The sequence below is a fragment of the Lissotriton helveticus genome, chromosome 7, assembly GCF_964261635.1.
Source record: "Lissotriton helveticus chromosome 7, aLisHel1.1, whole genome shotgun sequence".
NCBI lineage: Eukaryota > Metazoa > Chordata > Amphibia > Caudata > Salamandridae > Lissotriton > Lissotriton helveticus.
This window is the reverse complement of record NC_136068.1, coordinates 489,543,946-489,559,485: the sequence shown is the minus strand read 5'-3', so window position 1 is coordinate 489,559,485 and position 15,540 is coordinate 489,543,946. Positions and strand designations below refer to the sequence as shown.

The 15,540-nt window shown below is 43.1% G+C and overlaps 1 protein-coding gene across 2 annotated transcripts in view; it reads right to left on the bottom strand.

Annotated features, from left to right (window-relative positions):
- Positions 1-322: 322 nt before the first annotated feature.
- The window catches only part of STX4 (syntaxin 4), a 340,354-nt gene continuing 325,136 nt past the window's right edge, over positions 323-15,540 (bottom strand). For both annotated transcript variants that reach the window (XR_013598605.1, XM_078652481.1), the window contains one exon: positions 323-6,227. The gene's annotated coding sequence lies outside the window, so the exon portion shown is untranslated. The remainder of the gene's footprint in view (positions 6,228-15,540) is intronic.

The window sequence follows — 15,540 nt, the reverse complement described above, 5'->3', positions numbered from 1 at the left end:
TCATCATTACTTCTAATTAAGTACACACAGATATTCAGAGCTTATGTGGTACACACAGGCTTACTTCTTTGTATAATTTGAGGTTTAGGCAATACATATTTTGCTGAGAAAGAGATGAGACTACAATGCAACAACAAACCGCAGTCATGTTTTGTTTAAAACATTTTATTTACAATAGGCTAATAAAATGAAATTCAAGCAAACAAAAGTTTTTAGAGTACATGGTCTGTGGAGGATTGAAAGGGCAGTGTGTAAAACCAGAACTGCACCTGATCCCTGAGGATCAAATGTGCACCCAGGAGGATCTTCATAGACAGTCATGTTTTGTTTAAAACATTTTATTTACAATAGGCTAATAAAATGAAATTCAAGCAAACAAAAGTTTTTAGAGTACATGGTCTGTGGAGGATTGAAAGGGCAGTGTGTAAAACCAGAACTGCACCTGATCCCTGAGGATCAAATGTGCACCCAGGAGGATCTTCATAGACACAATGATACTATCTGCAACCCACATTTCAAAGTTGCTCCACACTGGTTTCTGTAAATGCTGAACGAAAGTAGAGAAGCCTCTCAAGCCTACACAAGTAGTGCAGGAATATAAAAGCAGAGGGCATAAATCAAGCATCCTGGGATCCATGGCAGCCCTGCTTTCTCGCTATAAACGGCAAAATTTAAGGCAGCGCAGCAAGCCCCATCTTTCAATTGTGCATAAATAGGAAGATGGGCAGAGAGTGACTGATGGGATGCCCTCATTTGCTTCACCTGTTCGAATGAAGCCTGGCAGGGGAGTATTGCCAACATTGTGGCAACATGAAAAGGGGTAACTGGCTATACACCACCTTCATTCTCAAGCATTATAATATACACAGCATTATCATAACACACTTTACAAAATGTTGTGGTTAGGGAAAGCTGACACAGGATGTGTATTCTCAAGTAAGGTACTGAGAGGAGCCACATAGCATTAGAGGCTGCCTTTATGGCAAGCCAACACCCTCATCTACCACCCACCTCACAAACATACTCTCAAGGTGGACGGTGTCAAGTAAGATGTGTTATGTGGCTCTGTAAGCTGCCATAATCACCTGCATCACACCAGTAAACAGGCACAGTGATGACAAAAGTTCGGCAGGTGTGGGTTTGTGGACAAAAACATAATAAAGACTAGCCGGCAAATGTAGTTTTCATGCTTTTTGCTGACACCCTCTGCATTCCTTTATACTTTGAGCACCCATGGCTCTCCCAGTTCACCACAAAGAATGAGAGTGCAATATGATCTCTGCGGAAGCCTAGGAAGGCGCGCCAAACAGGAATTCACATGTAATTTCCCAGCATACTGTGAAAGGATGACAAAGAAAGTAGCAAAAAAACATACATGAGAACAGAGAAGGCAGGCAAACACACCAAGGCAATGGCATACTCTAAGACCACAGAACAAGTAACACACTTAACAGTCATTCCTCTCACACTCTCAAAGGGACACAGTAATGCCAGTTACACTGTAATTGGGAAACTATCCATTGAATAATATTCTAATCAATGACTCATATGGTGCTCTGCTTGCTCCTTTCCCGCTCTGTGTTTTATGACCACTCCAGGACAGGGTATTACACCCATGTAAGCAAACCTGGCAGTTGGAGAGCTTAGAGAGACATTGTGTTACATTATTGAAACTGTGATGAGCAGAGTAGAGAAGTGTTTTCCAGTGTATCTTGCTCCAACATATAACACTGAAACTGATCTTTCCCCAAGATTAGTCTACTGGTGTTTGAGCAGGAAGGTACATCACAGAGCACCAAGTTAGGGCCATCTGTTTCAACCCTAGTTTCTGCGAGACAAGGCAACAAAAATGTAGTGTAAGGCACGACTGATACAATACCATTATTGAAAGGCACAGATTAATGGATGGTAGAGGGTTTTGTGAAACATACGTACATGAGAATTCATCCCTCTTCCTCACAATTAAACTTCTTGCTTAAGCTGGTTATAGAAAACACATTCGGGTGCCGGAAAATAGAATCAAAATCCATAAGAATAAAAACTTGCAATTTACACTGTTGCCATCTTTCTTTAACTTTAAAAAAGTCTGTTTATTAAAAAAAGTTAACAAGCAATGTTTAGATGCTCAACTGTGGGAGGTAGTTTGTGGGAATATGAAATATTACTCAGCTGCACTTTAATATGGGTGTAATTGTTATAATTTTCGTAACCTTTAAAACAATTCCTGAAGGACGATCAGATCCCAAATTGTTTTCAATCAAAATCAATCGCATTTTTTCTATGAGTTTTTGTTTACAATCCGAGGCTTTACAAATAAAGCAGGGTCTCTGCACTCATATGGCTGAAGCTCAGACATCTACTCATTACCCTGGACAATGCAGTCATCTGATTTCTAAATTGCAGCAAAGGTTTGGGAGACCAAAATCTCAGTTAGATGCTGTGGCAGCAGAGAGGATCTGCTATGAATACGATGAATAGATCTATCCACTGGAGGGAAACAAAGTTTTTTCCCTCTGAATATGGGCTCTATAATTCATACCTTAAAGCAGTGCCAAGCTGTACTCCACATCTTGATACTGGAAGAGGAACTACAAGATAAATGATTAGAAAGTAAGAGCACTGGACAATCTCTCCACAGAGATCTTAAGTAGACTTGTTGCCCAAAAGCCTGTTCTGGAATCTGAAGGAAGGCAATAACTGACAAAATAAGGAAACTGATTTCGCAGTCAAAGAGCCAATGCTTCTCAAACTGACATATAGCCCAACGGGATTACTTATTCAAAGCAAAATATTAATTTGTTCAGATCAATCCATCAATAAATGGGCCAATTGGCTGTAGCCACACCCAATGCTGCAGATCATTATTGGTCCCAAGAAATGTTCTTGAAACCAAATATTAATTGTGTAATTTTCAACTTATGTGCATCCAAATAGTAGGACCACTGACTGTTTCTGGGGAAAGTACAAGATATGTCCGCCAGTAGGCAAGAAGAGCAAGTCATTAAGATCACATTTTCCCAGTGACAGAAGGATTATACCTGATAAACATTAAGCGCTTGATTATTACTTAATTTCTAATTGAAGAACAGGGATCACAGGTTCTAAATACAGTAGTTACAGCTATCTTAGATTTATTTTGGCCCTACAAACTTTTTATAGGGATAGTTTAATAAGTGAGGAGTAAACTGCTGTTCATGTGTTTCTAGACAGGGATACATTTAAACATTGGGTGCGTAGTTTTGGGAAGTAAAGAAATAGGTCACTCGGAAATAGCTCACCCAGGCTTCTCCCCTTTATCACAGAGGGTATAGACGCACATCTAACCAAGCAAGGAAACTTATGGCCTATCTTGTTGGTACGGATGGTGCATGTACCATGGTGTCTGAAGAAAATAACTGTTTCCTTATCAGTCTAGGGTCTGACAGGTAATCTAAAAGCCCCTTGTCTCTGCGCAGAACTATGACACCAGCATATTCACTGGTCTACATAATTCATAGCCAGAGCAGGGCAATAGTGTACCGGCAAAGATTTGTTCGGATACAAACTGCTCCTCAAGCACAAAATCCTTAACGTCCATGTTCTTGCTACATAAGGATCGGGTATTGCCCAGGATCCTTAATCCTACTTGAAAAGGATTAGTCATGATGACCAAGAAAGGCCTTAAAGACCAGTGTGCTTAACAAAAGTGTGCTCATGGTGTACATCTTCCTCCAAACCGGAATCATTTTCTTACTGCCTATATCAAAAGGGACTCAAAGGACAATGACACCTGGTTGTTGTTGCAAGCAATAAACCATGCCATTGTCACTCTGCATGATATCTTACAAAGAGGGCAATTCTCTGGGCATTTTTAAATTGCTTTTCCTTCAAAGTTAAGGGTGTTAAGCATATGCTGGAGAGAAAGAGTAGTAGTAGTAAGCGTTTCTAGTGCAGCCGTGACTGGAGTTATAAAAATACTGGTGTTTAGTCAGGAGATGCCAGAGAAATTTAAACTGACTTAGCAAAGGGTCTCCAAATGATGCAAGGTAGTCAGACTGTACTTGCCTGGATGTTCAAAAGCCCTTTTCTAAGAGGAAAAAAGTAGGTCTTTTCACTCTAGTCCTGGAAAGTCCATACAATTATGCTGAAGAAACAGTCCACGAACGCATAGGCAACTCAACAGAATAACTCGGGTATTACTCAATTTTTCTGATAGTGCCAATTTCTAGGTATGTCGACATGCATTAATAGCCATGAGATGAAGAAATCGGTGCTGGGTAGGTTACTTCCTCTGGGTCTTACTACTTAAGATGTTGATCATTGTTATCTCATTAAGAAGTAAAACATTCAAATGAGCGCAATCTCATAAGGAGGCTTTGTTTTCACAATGCTGTAACCGCACATTACTTAACTAGCAAAATTAGTGATAGCCTCATCCAAGGAGCACCTGCTTATGAACTGAGTTCTAACCCATACAGGAGGCTAGGTAAATGTCCACAGCTATGGGCTGAGTACGCTGCACATTGCCCAAAGATTGACCTTAAGCAGTTTCAGTAAAGTGGCATAAAGCAAGCGCTCATGGGTGGCCCTATGAGAAGTTGAAAATTACAAGGAAAAGGTCTATTGGCGAGCAAGACTACCGTTGCTGCTTTTCTGAGTCTCAGCCTTAAATGAGTCCTCTGTTTAATATGGTATGGTGGTGCAATACATGGAAAAGAAGACAGATTTTTTTTTTGGGGGGGGGGGGCAGAGGCGGTTACATATTTGGTTTGAAAAAGAAATTCTATCAACTCGACCACTGGGCATTGTTATAAAGGTTACAAATTCTGAAGATCCAATCTGTGATGGATCAAATGTAGAGAATTGATGTCAAAAGTAAGGACTTAAAAATTGACTCGTAGGAGGCATAAAAGGAGCTGTGTTTGAATTAGGACAATAATAAAGGGGCAGCGGTAGCCAATGAATCAGTCATAACTAAGAGGTCTAAAAGGAGCATCATTCAAAAGTATTCTTCTCTATTTGTTTTAGGAATATTGGTTACTTAAAACATAACTGCCAAAATTAAAGTGAGGAGGAGTTGACAGAAGTGACAAGGACAAAGACCGAGAAATATGATGAAAGAGCGAATGACTAAAGTAGAAAAAGCTGTAAAAAACAAAAACCACTAAGTAAGAGTAATACATCTCAACTCATACAAAAAAACGTCCCTTAGCCCCCATCACTCACTGCTCTCAATTTCAGGCACAGAGATACCTTTTATTGCCATCATGTTGATCAGGAATGGTCGTGGTGAGGATTTAAGAAAACTGCCCGTCAGACTCCAGAGGGCAGTTGCCTTCTCGATGGGCTAATTCCATGGTCAGTTATAGGGATATAGAACAGCTCAATTCAGCACAGGCTTCTATAGACACCTGCGTGAGCAGTATGTTTTTCACTGGGCCATGTAGGGAATACAGGAAGACATACTAAAGACGCATGGTTGGGAGGAACGCAAACTGGAGGAACAATAAAGAATCTTTACTTCCTTGAGTCGCTTATCTTAGCAACAAAAGTATAAACTGGGGTGCAGCATTACACATTTCTGAGGACCTCGACTTCCACAATATGTTAAAATCAGTGCACCTGCAGTATCCAGATCTGTTTAAAAGTGAGTTTGGCATTGGCATTCGGGCTGCAAGGAGGGGTAATATGCTTTAATTCTAAAACATGATGAACAGGGATGTGTTTTGTCAATGGCCCCAGTGCCTCCAAAGCATGAGAAGCCTGTTGAGAATGGTGAATGAATGCTTTATAAGAACATCACAGGAAATATAGTGTCATTTTGGAGGAGAGGGCTTGGATTAGGTTTACACACGTGCACACAGAAACAATCCCCCTTTGTGAGGTCTGATTCAGTAGGCAGCAAGAACTAAAAAGGAAAAAAGAAAAACAATAGTGTCACAAATTGTCCAAAGCACCTAACGCTGGTAGCTGCACTGTTCAACAGTTTCAGACGTGAGAAATGTGGGATTCCATCAGTGAGCCAAGTGTTGGGCAGCTTACTGAAAGAAGAAAATGGTGTTAGGGGGGGGGGGGGCAATCACACGACCGACCCTCTGCCCCACAACACCAGTCTTGTGCAGCTCTGAATGAGTCCTCTCCCGACTGTTCACTCAAATTTTGTGGTTTGTGGTCTTTGGCAGTCTCACTTGCCACAGATTAATAAGAGATCCCTGAAACGCATGGAAGCCCGGTTGACGCCATCATAGCTGAAAGAGAAAAGATATCCTAAATACCAGGTTCAACAAGCTCAGGAAAAATCAATAACTTTTGACCACAGTAACTGCTTACTTCAATTAAACATAATAAACACTTCACTTTACCTTTTAATCAACAGCAATGTTCCATTCCTTCACTACATCCTCTCATACAGGAGATATGAGAAAAGCACTACCACCTTCTACAGGCAACACAACCATGACACATCATCTACTATAGACCCCAAAACATTAGGAAGATGTTATTTTATAGCATGTAGAATGGGTGGGGCGTATAACCCGTCAGTCATACCAAAGCGTTAACAGTAACCAATGCAACTTCATTAACAGTCTCAGAAAAGAAAAGCTGAGCAAAATGTGCCTGCCAAGTAGAGCTCGAAAACTGAAATCAGATGCTTCGGTTCTCAGTCAGAGGGGAGAATAGCCTGGCAGACGTGGCTGGATGGTTCCTACTGGAGCAGGAACAAGGGTCATCTGCATCTTCTCTGGGGCAGGACAGTGGGCAAAAATATGTTTCAGTAATTACTAATGGCTGAGGTCAATGGAAGTATTTTACCAATCATTTTTTCTTCTTTTAAGTTGAGAACAAGGACCTGAAAGTTACAAAAATATAGCTACAGTAGGCCCACTAAACAAATTAGACAAACTTACCTGCTTATATCTAAAAGCAACTAACTAGAGGAAAGTAATGAAATCTGCTCTGTTAGAATGGATTATATGGAAATGCAATATGTAGTTCTTTTTAGGGTCCCCGGTGTCCTGCTCCTCAAAAGCCAGTCAGCCTTTTTTTCTTCAAATTAATGGTAATGAGTAGGGGGGGTGTGCTCCAACAGCCAAACTGACCACTGTGCATCCTGCAAACTTACAACTTCTCCAAGATAAAGTCCATCTGCTTAAAGCCGTTAGAAGGCAGGATACATGGCGACAATATAACACGTGCAGTGACAAGATGGAATATGCAAATAGTCGTGAAAAAGACATTCTAGGCTCTTAGGAAGGAGTCATGATGCCCAAGCTTTCATTGTACCTAAACACTGCTGCTAGCAAACCTGAAGTGACACTAAGACTAATGAAACCACAGCTTTTCTTTTTCTAGCTTGGCTAAACTCAAAGAACAAGTTACTTGCCTTTAGTGTTTCTCTTTCAGGTAGAAACTCGATTTAAATATCTAAGCACAGATTCCCCATATTTAGAATATCCCCTGACACCAGACTGAATCTAGAGAACTTTACTACAATGCTCCAGTACGCACATACGTAGCCCTGTGTTACTCCTTACCGCCCAGGAAGTGATGAAGTGGAGCTGCATTTAAGCACCACCCCTGCCCAGCCATCAGTTCCTTAATTTTTCTCCTTCCACGCCCTCAGAAGAAAAGCATTGCAAACAAACTGCAGACGACAGTGTGCCAAAATAAAATTTGAAATTATTATGATGTTCAGGAGTCCATTTCGCAGAGCTGGGAGGGGAGAGGGAAGTGGGAAATCTGCAGTAGGATACAGTATCCACCAGAATGAGAGATACCAAAGGTAAGTAACTTGTTCTGATGGGTACTTGTTTCTTACTGGACTTAAAGCCAAGCTAATGCTATTTCTGGTTTAGTATGGCTCTAGTTAACCTTTGACTAGATAGTTTGCTTTCCATTTAGTATTGCTTATATCTTTTGCTAGTTATCTGCTCCTCTTTCTTGCTAGTTTTGGTTTTCCTTTGGGGTGGTTGGTTCCAGGCCACAGGGACTTGCATGCCCCCTTTTGGCCTTACTTAGTTAAAAGTCGTAACAGCCCTGATGTCTTAGTATATGTCGCAAGCTGAACATAGGCTTTTCTAACATGGCAAGGGACGGGTGGCGGGGCTTTACACTAGGTATCCATCACTCAGGTTTTTCCTGATTGCTCATTTTTGGGGGGGAGGGGTGGGGAGAGAGCTGGGGGTAGAGTAGGGGTGGGGGTCCAGGGAGGGAAGGCTGAATACAAAGTAGTTGCTTTTGTCTCTTGACGTGTCTAGTGTTTATTGTATACGAACAGTTAAGTGCCAGGTATATCCAGATTGTCGTTAAGTCTGATATTGGCTATGCTTGTGCGCAGTTTGGGCGGACTTCAGTATGTCTTGATGTGGAGCATTTATGCTGACTTTATGACTCATGGATTCACTAGGGATCTTATATGCATCTTGCACACACTTACTTACAGCATTTCATTATGTTTTTTTTTCTTTAAAATCTTGATGAATCCTATACATTTAAAATCATTTCCTTGAATATTTGCGGGTTAAACAACTCTTGAAAAAAGCAGAGGGTAGCTCAGAGCTTACAGTTGATGGGGGCCAACTTTGTGTGCCTTCAAGAGACACACATAGAAGGCTCTCAGTTGCTTCTTTTAAACACTTTGGGATACAAGGGTATTGGGGGTACATTGCAAGGAACTTGAACTAGGGGTGTGGCTATTCTAGCATGCCATAACTGCTTACCTCAATCTACCAGAGTTAAATCTGACCCCCAAGGAAGATGGGTGTTTGCAGAATGCAATATAACTTCCACCTTTTCCTTTACCCTCTGCTCTATATATGGGAATGTTCTGGATGATCCTGGCGTTCTAGATTGTGTTTCGGCAGAGTTGGCACATTGGCCCCTCCCTGTCATCTTATGCGGGGAACCACTTGGATGCTAAGGCCAACTCTGCTTCTTCAATGTAATTTCCATTGAAATGAATGGGCACTCCATGACGAGTTACCCTTGTCATTAGCATCCAAGTGGTTAATATTAATGTACCCTGCAACTGGGGGTCAAATTCTCAAGTTCGGTTGACTACTCGCAAACCTAAAGTGCTTCAAGCCCTTAAAAATCTTATGCATATTCATGGGCTTATCAATGCCTGGTCTTACTTAAATCCATCTCTGCCAGGCTACACATTTTTTTCCTCACCTCACAGGTCTTTTGCACGCTTGGATTTCATTCTGGTTTTTTCCTCTTCAATTTAGAATAGTAAAATTGATTTACTTCCCCACATTCTTTCGGACCATAATGCCTTAACCTTCAGTATTCAGGATCGGATTACCCGCAAGAAAATCTCATCTTTGAGCTTTGAGAGAGCACTCCTGCAAGATGAAAGTTACCAGACTCACATGAAGCAGTGGATACAGTCTTTCTTTGATATCACCATAGGCTCAGCTCCCGTTATGGTAGTTTGGGACACACTAAAAGCTTGTGCTCGGGGCGAAACCTTACAATTTTCATTCTGGAAATACTGGCAGGAGAGGGCAAAGTTGGTGGAGCTACATGCAAAACTAGCTAAAAAAGAAGAAAACCTTATTCTGGCTGTTTAAGCGAAGGGGGAGACAGATACGGCTCAACTGGCAGTGGCGGCTGCCAGGGCTGAGATCTGCTAAATTCTGGACGAGAAAGCCACCTCCAAGTGGGCTGCAACACAAGAAAAAGCATATGAGTGTAGCAAAAGGATCGGCCATCAGTTGGCAATGTGAACAGGACTACAGACCACCTCTAATGAAATTTAAAAAATTAAGACTTCCTCAGGGGTTATGAGTCTTGACTAGCAATCGGAAGAAAGTCACACAGCCTTTTGCGAATTCTTTCAGGGCTTATACTCAGAGGAAACTGCGTTAACTCAACCAGATGGGCAATCTGAGCTCAACCTCTACCTGGACCCAATTGTGCTGGCATCCCTCAGTAGAGACGAGCAGGAGCAACTTGAGGCTCCTGCCTCCTGGGATGAAATCGCTAAGGCCCTGACCAATCTACCTGAAGGGAAAGCTGCTGTGCCTGACTGTATCCCAGTTGAATTTTATAAGGTTTTTCTTCCCCAAATTAAAGATATTTTAGTGCTGTAGTTGTGAGAAGTTAGCCTGGCATATGATGTCCACTAGTTCTAGTGGGCACCTTGTACCAGTCTAATCGACCCTTATTGATGATGGTTGTAAAGTCAACCTTATAGAAAGCTATCCTAGTGGTAGCATGAACCAGCAGTCTTCAGGCTAAGACTTCAGAAGGCGAGTTGAGCAAGTTGTTTTACCATATATAATCCCTTGATTGCCAAATGAAAGGACACCACACAAGGTATATACCAAATATATATGTATTTAAACTAAACACAACCCCTCTGCACTCTTTATGAGGTCAGAGGTAAAAATACAATACAAGTCACACAGTTAATATTCAATAAGTTGCACAGTATACGTTATTCCCTAGGAGCCTCACAAACCATGTACTAAGAAAGTGGTATAAGTACCACGTGAGAGTTAGAAAGCAGGCCTAAGACCTGTAGAATCAATGCGGATACACTAAACAACCAAAGGTTAGGAAGTAGGAGTCCCACGGGAGCCGCGCGCAGTGTCTAAACACAGGCGCTGGTTCCTATTGACTTTCTATGGAGTTCATAAAAGATACAAAGTTACAATTTAAGGACACTTCCGGGTGGACTAGGATGGAACCCTTTTAAACTAGGACACTTGTAGAGTCAAGACCCACAGGAGCACCGGAGTACTCGTGTTACCTCACCCAGGGAAGCCGGGTGCATAGGTGTCTTTTCGTGTCTGGTTTCGTCGTCGTTTTCTATGTAGAGCTGTAAAGAAGTGCTGCAGGCGACCAGAGGAAAAGTGTCGGGGGGGATCAGTGATGTGAAGAACCTGAAAGCAGAGGGAACAGAGTCCGGGTCACTAGCCAGTGACCAGGAAGGAACCAGGAAGGAACCAGGCGATGTCGCGTGCTTGAAGGAGAGTTTGTCTCTTCAGCCACGAGGTCAAGGAGGCATCGACGATGATCAGGCGCTGGATTCGAGCTGTCCCGCGATGGATCTAGATGACTGCGGTGTTGGTATCCAGATTGGACCCAACAAGCCTTGGCAACCGCAACCCACGCAGGATGTCGAGATTGGTTCTGTTGCAGACCAGCAAGGTCTGTCGCGCTTCTCCTTTTCAGGGAAGCTGGAGCAAGCCTGGTGCAACCAGGAAAGCAAGTTAAATTCAAAGAAGGGTCAACAGGGGGCTCACTAGCCAACGGGCAAGGAACCGGGAAGACGCGTCGAGCTCAAATGCAAAGGCGGGCCCACGAGACACTCGCGGAGTGTGGGGGCCTGAGCTTCGGTGCAAATGGTGCTTGGGGCTGGGGATTCTCGTACCCCAATGCACAACTTACTGAGGCAGGTAGTAAAATGCAGGATGTCCAAGATGTCCGGTCCCACGTGTCTCATGTCCGCCACGGGTCTCAGCTTTGATGTGGATGTGGGTTGGGGTCAGAAAAGTCTGGAAGTCCAGTTCTTGTGTCGCAGAGTCTTCGGGTTCCGACGGGAGCCTTGAAACTGCAGACCGGCAAATATGCTGTTGGTGCCTGTTTGCACAGGGTGGTCACTCCTTGACCACAAGGGAGATTCCATCTTCCAGTCAGAATGGAATGTCGAAGGTCCAAGATATGTCTTTCAAAGATTCGTCCAGGATAATCCATAGTCCTGGGGACAAAGCTCATATACTTATACTAAGGATGGGGGATGGATTACCTGACTAGGTCCCTCCTATGGGTGAACCTGAGAAGGAGGTGTTTACACCCCTTTCCCTTTGTCCAGTTTTGCGCTGGGGCTGGAGTGCCCCAGCAACTGGTTTGAACCGGGCAATGCATGGAGCACCTTGTGTGCCCCAGGCAGTGTCTAGATGCATTCACTGAATGCAGCCCTCCCTGCCCCAAAACACAAAACCCCTGTTTGGGGAGGTGCTGGCACCTCCCTGGAGGACAAGAAACCTATTGTCCAGACCGCCCTTGCTGGAATTTTCCCCAGCAACAGGAGGTCAGTCTCGTGTCTGTGGTAGCAGCATCCATTTTGTGATGCAGATGCTCTGTTTAACTTTAACCGGGTAAGCAGTAACTTACATGTATTTCCCCTCTAGAAGGGTGGAATGCTACCCCCGCCACCAGAATTGGCGGGGGGGGTGGTAGTATTCCAAAGTGTTTGACACCTTACACGACATGTTTTGATCAAGCCAAACCAAAGTTAGCATTAACCGCGAGGATTATACTGCACTTAAGAGTATATGGTATGGCTATATCATAGAACAGCTATAAGGAGATGGGTCCGAAAGCTGCAGAGGGGCTCAGCTCATGCTAGGGCACCCTCTCACATACAGCCAAGCACTCTGCCTCCAGGATTGTCGAGGCCTACCATAGGAGTGGCTTATAGGTGTATATGGGTCTATATATAAAGGTAGATATAGGTATACTATATCTAAGTAAGGGGTGATTACATCACCTTACCAAGGCTGTGTGACGAGTCCTGTGGTTTCAGTTTGGAAGGCAAACCAGGGGTGGCTCAATACATGCTGCAGCCCCTGGTAGGCCTAGTGTGCAACTATGCCCTGGGTACCTATGGTACACTATACAGGGGCTCACAAGGGTGACCCAGTAACCAATCTGGTATGTACCTAAAGTACATGGCGTCCATTTTATAGAGAAAGCAGATAGTCTGGGGCTCTGAATAGCAGGGTCCCAGGTCAACTAAGTCGGAAACCAGCAAAACACCAGGAAAAAAGTTGGGGTAACCATATAGTCAGATTCCACCTTCCTACAGTAGTGACGCAAATCTTTTATGGTGCCACTCCTCCTCAATCCTGGTCTTTAGCCAAGATTATTGTATTTCCCAAAAAATACAAACCCCCAACAGAAATGGGCTCGTATTGCCCCATCACCCTTATAAACGGTGACTCAAAGGTTTACTCTAAAATTTTTCCCTCCCGGCTCTCGGTCAGAATTGAAGGTCTTGTGTCTAGGTGGCAGCATGGGTTTATTCTCGCCAAAGGCACTACTGAGCATATTCGGAGGGTCATCATTCTGCTTGACACTGCACAGGTTTCAGGAGACCCAATGGTTGTAATACTTCTAGATGCCGAAAAAGCATTCAATCGGGTCTCCTGGAATTTTCTCTGGGGCGTCATGCAGAAAATGAATTTTGGGCCTAATGCCATCCAGGCCATTCAAGCACTATACATTACCCTTATGGCGAATGTGTCTATTAACGGGACTAACAGAACAAATAAAAATCTTGCGGGGGACCAGAAAAGGCTGCCCCTGGACCCCATTACTCTTTGCTATGTACATCGATCCACTTATTAAAAAACTTGAGGGAAATCTGGCCTACGCTGACAATTTGGCTTACACCTGACACTGAGAAAGCTATTTCTGAAATCGAGGTCGAGGCCTACTTATTTGGTTCTGTATCAGAATACAAACTAAATAAAGGGAAAACACAAATTATAATCATCAAAAATATCACCTGGAACGATGGAAGAGTAGTGGCCAAAGCTAAATATTTGGGCATTAACATCTTGGCTGATACCGATCTGATAGTCGACCAGAATATGGACCCTCTTGTGTCAAGACAAAGAAAGCCTTGAACCGCCTAAACATCTTACATCTTTCCATCGTTGGCCGCTGCAATGTGCTAAAAATGATTTTTCCCCCCCAAAATGTTATATTTGTTTAGAACCTTACCTTTAAAGTTCAATAAAGCAACACTCTTAAGATTGGACGGGTGATTTTCTCAGTTTGTGTGGGAATATTCCTAACTCAGGAGGGCATACAAGTTCTTGTCCCTACCTCGGGAAGGAAGGGGTTGGGCGTTTCCTAATTTAAGAATTTTCTATTGGGCTACTGTGTTACAAGCATGCCCTATATTACTGTAAGACTCTCCCCCCACCCTCAGTGATAGGTTTTGAACTTGTGCTCGGTCCTGACGCCTGGGGTTGCTTGTGGCGGCAGTTGGAATTTGGATATTACAGAAGGGTCAAATTCAGGGGCGGCTGGTGACATTTGAAAGTGGTGAGGCGTAAACTAATTTGCATATTGCACCGCAGCGAGCGAGCGCAGCGAGCGAGCCCGAACAACCTTGCATCCATACATCATTCATGCATCCACCCATCCATCCATCCATCCACCCACCCATCCTGCATCCATACATCATTCATTCATGCATCCACCCATCCATCCATCCTGCATCCATCATTCATTCATCCACCCACCCATCCATCCTGCATCCATCATTCATTCATCCACCCATTCATCCACCCATCCATCCACCCATCCATCATCCATCCTGCATCCATTCATCCATTCACCCATCCATCCACCCACCCACCCATCCTGCATCCATTCATGCATCCACCCATCCATCCATCCATCCACCCACCCATCCATCCATCATCCATCCTGCATCCATTCACCCATTCACCCACCCTGCATCCATACATCATTCATTCATGCATCCATCCATCCATCCATACATCCATCCTGCATCCATCATTCATTCATCCACCCATCCATCCATCATCCATCCTGCATCCATTCCTGCATCCATTCACCCATCCATCCATCCATCCATTCATCCATCCATCCTGCATCCATCATTCATTCATGCACCCATCCATCCACCCACCCTGCATCCATACATCATTCATTCATGCATCCACCCATCCATCCATCCATCCTGCATCCATCCTGCATCCATCATTCATTCATCCACCCATCCATCCTCCATCCAGCATCCATTCCTGCATCCATTCCTGCATCCATTCCTGCATCCATTCATCCATTCACCCATCCATCCATCCACCCATCCATCCTGCATCCATCATTGGAACAAAGTAAGAAACAGATTGATTCCCTTGGGTAATGTGCACAGAAAGCTAAAACATTAGCTATAACAAAGTGAAATTTTGCTCCTCAAATTAAGAATATAAACAACATTCAAAGTACATAACAATTTATTGAGATATTAAAAAAGCTTACAATACATTTATAAAATAGTATAAACACACAATTAAAAACAGATATATCTTTTTGTGACCTGCACAAAAATATAGGACAGACAAAACTAAAATGTAAATCATAAAATTTGAAAGTTTTACAAGGCATACATTCACAGAAAAAGTTTCAAACTGCCCTGGTGTTATAACCTCACAATCTTATATGCATCAGGGAGGAACAACATGAATTGTACTTAAGCTTGCGTCGACGCGTTTCGGTGGATTTGCGTTTGATTCGGTGCCACCTTTATCAAGACTGTAATTTTCGTTGTCTGTCATACAGTTGGATCCTCATAGGTCTCCTAAGATGGATATACATGAAATTAGATATCTAATTTTCAAAAACAGATTAACTCCATCTACTACAGCGATTCTAATCTGGCTGTCATCTAAACAGTGCTTTACGGAGAATAAGTTGGAACATCATTTATTTCTTCTTGGAGCTTAGAGGTTATCTACACCTTATGCTTTTAGACACTACTGCGACCAATTGTTGGGGCTTGATTTTAAA